Genomic DNA, 8,172 nt, shown 5'->3' with positions numbered 1-8,172 from the left:
CAACTTTATTTGCATTTTCTATAAAAGCATTTTGACACTTTTAAAGTCTAATTAATTTTCTTCAAAATAGTTCATCTTTGCTACGACAAAAGAAAAGTTTCATGTGATGTCTCAATCGGTGAATAAAAAAGGTTTATAACTTCACTCTCATGTTGATAAAACCTTTGCATTCGCTGAGTATAAATAAATTATTGAGGATAAAATTATTTTAAATGTATACAGTGGAATTAAGAGAGACAATATAACCTCTGATCACAGCAGACCCTTTGAACAACATGGGGGTTAGGGGTGACGACCCTCCATGTGGTCAAAAATCTGTATATAACTTGTGGCTGGCCCTCCTTATATGAGGGTCCTCCGTATCTGCTGATTTAAGCAACTGGGGAATCGTGTAGTACTGTAGCATTTACTATTGAAAAAAATCCATGTATAAGTGGACCCGAGCAGTTCAAATCAGTGTTGTTCAAGGGTCAACTGTACTTTTAGTGAAATGGCAAAGTCATGAGTAGCACAATTTTCTGATATTTCAATGGTATGATGTTTGAGAAAAAGATAACTGCTCCAAATGACTTCATGAGTAAATAAAATACTTCACTGCACAAATGAATCTGCTTCTGAGAGAAAGTTAACATAGGCAGGATTAGAGAGATTTGAGAGAAGCATTCACCAAAGAAAAACATACGTGAAACAAGAGGCTTGTGGTCCCATTATGACAACAAGGCCAAAAGCGAGGGATTAACCCTCAGAGCAGAGATAAAAGTACAGTAATGAGAAGCTGGATGTAATCACCATTAAAACAAAGAGCACATTTAATAGCTATCCAAACATTAACCTACGCTGGAAAAAATATGGTTCAAAGGAGGTGCTCTCTCTCTGTTAGGCTGGGTCTTTGATGTTATCTGCAAGAAAAACATTCACTTTGTCCCCAAGAACTCAATTTCTGCTATTTGCTCTCTAGTTGGTAGTTCTTTTATACGTGTGATTTTTTTAAAAAATTAAGGTAACTTTGGGACTTCCCTGGCAGTCCAGTGCTTAAGACTCCTCGCTTCCACTGCAGGTGACACGAGTTCAATCCCTGGTCAGGGAACTAAGATCCCACATGCTGCATGGTGTGGCCAAAATAATTTTAAAAATTTAGGACAACATTCACGTAACATAAAATTCACCATTTTAAGTGTACAATTCAGTGGTTTTTAGTATATTTACAATGGTGTGCAACCATTACCACTATCTAATTCCAGTACCTTTCATCATCCCCAAACCTCATCGCCCATACACATTAAGTAGTCACTTCCCCATTTCCCCCTCCCACCATCCCCTGGAAACCACTAATCTGCTTTCTATTTGTATGGGTATGCCTATTTTGAACATTTCATGTAAATGGAATTATACAATATGTGGCCTTTTGTGCCTGGCTTCTTCCACTTTTAACTGCCTGTTCTTAGACCACTCCAAAAGGGCCGTAATTCCAAGTACACTAAACCGCAGGTGCTGAAGATTCTTGATCTGTCCTCTGAGTGCACTTTAGTTTCTACAGACCTCCTATGTATGATGATGTTCTAGTTCTTTGACTGCCTTTTGATCACATGAAAATGGACTGTAATGGGAAATACAAATTATCATCTCTGGAATATGTCTTTGGAATAGAAAATAATCCATTGGATGGAGTTTCTGAAGTGGGAAAGAATACCAAAGAACAGAGGAGTAAAATTTTTGATTTGACCATAATATCTTAACAGTGACATGTACCCAGGTTATATTTTTCTCAGTGACATTTAAGCTGTTCTGGAAGACTGAGAACACCAAGCCATTTTTTAGTATCTCAAAGCATTTAATAAGTGCTCTGTAGCATGTGAAAACTGAAGTTAAAGTGAGAAGCCACAGTAGGCTGATTCTTTATCAGACTCTTGTTGACACTCATGGAGAGATTTAATCTCAGAGTTAAATTTGTTCTCCATAAGTTAGTTCCTGGAGCTTCAACTCAAATTGTCATATAATTGTGCTTCAAAGTGAGTTTTCATATGTTTATCTTGTTTGTATGATGTAGAAACTCATAGATAGGGAATTAAGCATAATGTCTTAGCTTTCCAAAGATGGAAAAAATATTGGTGTATTGTGTGTGAACTGTGAACTGGGTTATTAACCTCTGCAGAACTTTATAAAAGGCTAAAAATATTTGTATAAAATAGGAAGGTGTTGTCATCCCAAAAGTCTTAGTCTCAGTCTTTCTCCCACCCACACATAAGAAAAGTCTTTAATTAGTACAAGCACAACAGAAACCATTTAGTGGACTTTCTTTAAAACAAGAGGCAGAGATCTTATCTAACTTACTGTTATCTTACCTGTGTCTAGAATAGTACCTGGCTTGAAGCAGGAGCTCAAAAATGTTTAGTGCATGAAGGAACAAATTTATAAATGTGAACCTGTGACAACCTCCCACGTGAACCTGTAACAACCAAGTTCTCACTGCCAGAAGGTACTGTGGGGAAATAACAATGGTGATTAAAAATGACGACTACCAGATTTCTGCTTTGGCCACAGTAGAGTAGCTTGTGATTGGAACTAACTCTCCCAGTGAAAACAACAATGAAAGCTATATAAAATACATAACGTTTGCTTATGGACATCAGGGAGAAAACCGATGTAGGCAGAACCTAAGGAGCTGTAGTCCCTGAAAGAAGGAAAGCACACTGGGGTGAGCTCCACATTCATTCTGCCTTCTCTGGAGGCACTGAAAATTTACACAAGGAAATAAAGCCTAGCATAAAGCAGCAATCCTAGTTGGTTGAAGAAACAAAGGTTGGGGCTTCCCTGGTGGCACAGTGGTTAAGAATCCGCCTGCCAATGCAGGGAACACAGACTCGAGCCCTGGTCTGGGAAGATTCCACATGCCGTGGAGCAACTAAGCCAGTGCACCACAACTACTAAGCCTGTGCTCTAGAGCCCGCAAACCACAAGTACTAAGCCCATGTGCCACAACTATTGAAGCCTGCATGCCTAGAGCCTGTGCTCCACAACAAGAGAAGCCACCACAATGAGAAGCCCACGCACCGCAACGAAGAGTAGCCCCTGCTCGCCACAACTAAAGAAAGCCTGCACGCAGCAACAAAGACCCAATGCAGCCAAAAATAAATAAATAAAAATAATTTAAAAAAAAAGAAACAAAGGTTGGAGTTTGGGCTACCAAAGTAGCTAGGACATGAGGGAAAAAGCTTAGGAAAAATCTTAGGAAAGTGAGCCTGAAATGCTTCCTCTTGAAGTGTTTGCCAATCCTAAACCATGTGCACAAGATGAGACCTTCAGAAACCCAGCAAACAGCAGCAACTGGGAGGCTAAGGAGGTGAGCAAAACTTGGTGCTGAGGAGAGAGAGGCTGGAGTTCAAGGCCACCAAGGTGAAGTGGCCCCAATAAACACCCCAGCTTTTCAACTGAGAACCCAGAGAGTCCATGTGCCAGGAATAAGGGAAAAACTGAAACCAGCCCTAACAAAATCTAAAATCAACCCTCAGTGGGCTTATGGTGATCTGCCTGTACTCTACCTACTTGCTGGAAGAAAACAGAACCATTTTAGGAGGAAGATATCATTCAGGGCCTCCACAATTTTTATATATGCAACGTACGGTATTCAGGTAAACTTACTAGGCATCCTAAAAAACAGAACCAAATGACTGAAAAACAAGAGGAAATATACATGGACAATAGAAACAACCAATAGGTAGTAATTCAGACACTGGATTTATCAGACAAGAAAAGTTTAAAATTACTTTGATTAAGAAGTTCAAGAATATAGAGGAAAAGATTAAGAATTCCAGCAGAGACCTAGAGTCCATGAGAGAGTCAATGCATATTTTAGATCCCAAAATACAATATGTGAAATTAAAATTAATATTCATTAGATCCAGGATAACTGAATTGGAAGGCAGGTCAGTGAATATTACACAGATTGAAGCAGAGGGAGAAACAAAGATGGAAAACACAGAAAAGACTGTAAGATATATATGGAACATGGTGTAAAGGTTTGGAAGATTCCTAGAAAAGAGGAAACAGAGAATGGATTGGAAATAATTATTTGAAGAATGATTGGTTAAGAATTTTCAGTATTGAGGAAAAACATCAATAGATTCTACAAAAATATCCTTCAAAAATAAAGGCAACATTGAGCTGTACCCTTTTAATGGGTGAATAGTATGTTACGTGAACTTTATCTCAATATATGTGGTACAAAAGGAAATAAAGGCAAAAGAAAGTTTCAAAAAACAAAAACTAAGATAATTCATTGATAGCAGACTTGGCACTAAAATAAATCCTAAAGAGAGTTCTCCAGGCAGAAGGAAAATAATCCCAGATAGAAGTAAGTCTAAGGCGACTGCTAAATGAATTTTTTAAAAATCTCCAACTAACTAAAATACTAGAGAAAAAAGGGGTAACAGAGAGTACTTGGTTTATTTAAAAAAGAAAGCAGAACAAGAGAAATAGAGGAACAAAGAGGAAACGGGACAAATAAAAAACAAACTGAGATGGTAGATCTAAAACCAGGAATCAGAAATCACATTAACTGTAAAAGGACTAGATACCCCAAATAAAAGACAACTCAAAAATCTTAGGCAAAATATTAGCACACTGAATCCAATGATATATGAAATGAATAATACACCATGACCAGATAATACACCATGACCAGGAATGCAACATTTGAAAATCAATTAGTGTAATTTATCACTATAAGAGGATAAAGGAGAAAAGTCACATGGTCATCTTAATAGAAATACTATTTAATAAAAACTCTCAGAAAGCTAGGAGTAAAAAATTTTGGGTAAATGGTATCTATTTTAAAATTTATATCACACATCATATTGAATGGTGAAATACTGAAGTCTTATTCTGAGCTCAGGAACAAGTCAAAGAGGTCCATTGTTACCACTTCTATTCAACATTTTGCTAGAAGTTCTAGTAAACTCAATAAGGTAAGAAAAGAAAAACTGGGAAGGGAGAAATGAAACTATCATTATTTACAGAAGATATGGTTGTATATATAAATGAAGAGACAAAAGAATCTACAGAATTATAATAATTGAAGTGAATTTAGTAAGGTTGCTAGATGCAAAGGCAATATAAAAAATCAATTATATTTCTATCTACTAACAAAAAAGAAAGAGCTAATAAAATACAAACATCAAAAATCCAGAAATAGGGCTTCCCTGGTGGCGCAGTGGTTGAGAGTCCGCCTGCCGATGCAGGGGACACGGGTTCGTGCCCCAGTCCGGGAAGACCCCACATGCCGCGGAGCGGCTGGGCCCGTGAGCCAAGGCCGCTGAGCCTGCGCGTCCAGAACCTGTGCTCCGCAACGGGAGAGGCCACAGCAGTGAGAGGCTGGCGTACCGCAAAAGAAAAAAAAAAAAAATCCAGAAATAGATTTAACCACTACATGTAAATCTTAAAACACTGCTGAAACAAATTCAAGAGGACTAAGTAAGTAGAGGGATATACCACATCTATGGATTGCAAAACCCAAAATTGAGGAGATATAAGTTCTCCTGAAATTGATCTATATTTTCAATGCAATACCAGTTAAACCCTAATGGATATCTGCACCCACCCCCAAGGAAACTGACAAGCTGTTTCTAAAATGTGTATGAAAATGCAAAGGGGTCAAGAAGAGCCAAGACTATCTGGAAGACGATCAAAGTTAGCAGTCTTTCATTATCAGGTATGAAGACTTTGTAAAAGTTCCAACTGCAATGCACTAAGCTTTTCAATACATTGCGCTGGGTCAAGTGGATCCTCTTACAGAAATAAATGAACTTTGGCTGCTGTCTCACACCATATACAAATATCAGTGCTAGATGGATTGTATGCCTAATGTGAATGGTAAAACAAGGCTTTTAGAAGAATTTAAGAATATCTTGATAATACTGGGGCAAAGATTTATTAAACCGGACACAAAAATCATTAACAATAAAAGAAAAGATGGGTATATTGGACTTCAAAAAAATTAGTGCTTTCTGGTCATCAAGGGTCACCATTTGGAAAGTGGAAAAGCAAACCAAAGAGAAGATGTTTATAATAATACATCAGACCGAAAACTCATATCATTAAAATATAAAGAACCCCAGCAAATCAATAGGAAAAAAACAGATAACCCAATAAATATGAACAAGTGACTTGAACAGGCACTTAACAAGTGAAAATTTCCAAATGGCTAATAAAGATATAAAAAGGTATTCCACATATCATTACTTCTCAGAGAGATGCATATTAAAACCACAACAAAATACACACTTAGCATAATGGATAAAAACACAAAGAAATACACACTTGCCAGAATGGCTAAAACTAATAAGGCTGATGGTACCAAGTACTGCTGAGGACATAGAGCAACTGGAACTCTCATACACTTGGTGGGAGTTTAAATTAGTACAACCACTATTGAAAACTATTTGGCAATTATCTTCTACAGCTAAATATACATCCATCCTATGATTTAGTAGTTTTATTCTTATGTATAAACCCAAGAGAAATGAGTGCATGTGTGCACTAAAAGATACGTACAGGAATGTTCATGGCATCTTTAGACATAAAAGCCAAAAATTATACGCAACCCACATGTCCACCAACGGTAGAATGGATCAATTATAATATACTTATTTGATGGAATACTACAGAGTAATAAAAAAGAGCAAACTATTGTTATTGCTACATGCAACAACATACGTGAATTTCACAGACATTATGATGATCAAATAAAACCAGACACGAAGACTACAGACTGTATAATTCCATTTACAGGAAGGTCAAGAACAGGCAAAACTATTCTATGGTGACATAAGTCAGAACAGTGGCTACGTCTGAGTATGGACTGGGAGCCTCATCTTGATCTAGGTGATGGTTATATGGGTGCATATATATGTAAAAATTCATTGAGCTGTCACTTAAGATCTCTACACTTTATACGTCATACTGCATTAAAAATGTTAAAACCATGATCGCTACTTATGTAGCGTTAGTCCTCCATTTTGACTGGTCTCTTTGGCCATAGAATGTCAGGGGTCTGGGTGGAAGGCAGTAGGAAAAGTTTGGGAGGAGGTAGGGAAACAGAGAGGAAAATGTTATCAAATGGGCCTCCTAGAAGAAAATCGCCACCTTACATTGCAAAGCTTGTGTATAACGTTGAATAAGTTCATTTATCCACACAATAGACAAATTAAAAGCTATTTATCTATAGGCCATTGAAATAGCATTTTTGTAAAGTAGCCCTCTCCACGTTCATACCAAATGTTTGTATCTCAGAGTGGTAAGGTTGCTCACTTTCTCACATAGCATCATATTTTCTTATTCCTAAATAACTTTCATCCCCAAATTTATCTTTCTCTGTCCCAATCGAGTCTTTATTTCTCTGCTCTTAATTACAACCTATAAATGTTAGTCGATACGTGTTAAGAAGTAGTGAGCGAAACACCAGTGTAGGGATCCATTAATATGTGTGGTCATACAACTGGAAAACAAAAAAACAAGAAAAGTACAAGTGCTGCAGTGAATGAAGACAACACAGACGGCAGTGGATAGGAATGGCTTTCCTTTGAGTTGTGGCTTGACAGTACTTTTACTCTTAATTGTCCACATAGAACAGAGGAAAAACTATGTTTTTCATCTTTTTATCTTCCATTTACTTTCTAGGAAGACAAAGTCTTATCTTTATGCAAAGCCGCGGAAGAATTTACATAGTTACATAGATTACTGCAGCTTAGATGATTTTCAACAAGTTTTCGGTTCCACACCCAAGGATACATTACCATTTTAGACAGAAGTGTACAAGCTGTAAATTAAAATGCCAGTCTTTTCAAAATTCTTCCAAGTATGTGTATATGTGGTTTCCTCTTCTTTTTAAAAATTCATGCAGTAAAGTTTTAGAGGTAGTTTTCAAAATTTTACTACTGAAGTATTAAATTTATATGTGATGTAGTACCTTTACATTCCCCTTCTTATCCATCAAAAGAAAGAGAATTATTGTACATTTAATCTCTCCTTTTACCAGTATTTATGACTTGAGCAAACAGGAGAGCATTACAGTAACCTAAAATAAACTGTTATGAAGAATCAAATGTCTACTACGGCAACAGGTCTTTTATGAGGATTATCATCGCACATCCATTCCAACACAACAGTGCACATTTA

Source organism: Lagenorhynchus albirostris, chromosome 1 (assembly GCF_949774975.1).
Source record: "Lagenorhynchus albirostris chromosome 1, mLagAlb1.1, whole genome shotgun sequence".
NCBI lineage: Eukaryota > Metazoa > Chordata > Mammalia > Artiodactyla > Delphinidae > Lagenorhynchus > Lagenorhynchus albirostris.
Note: the sequence above shows the minus strand (reverse complement) of the source record.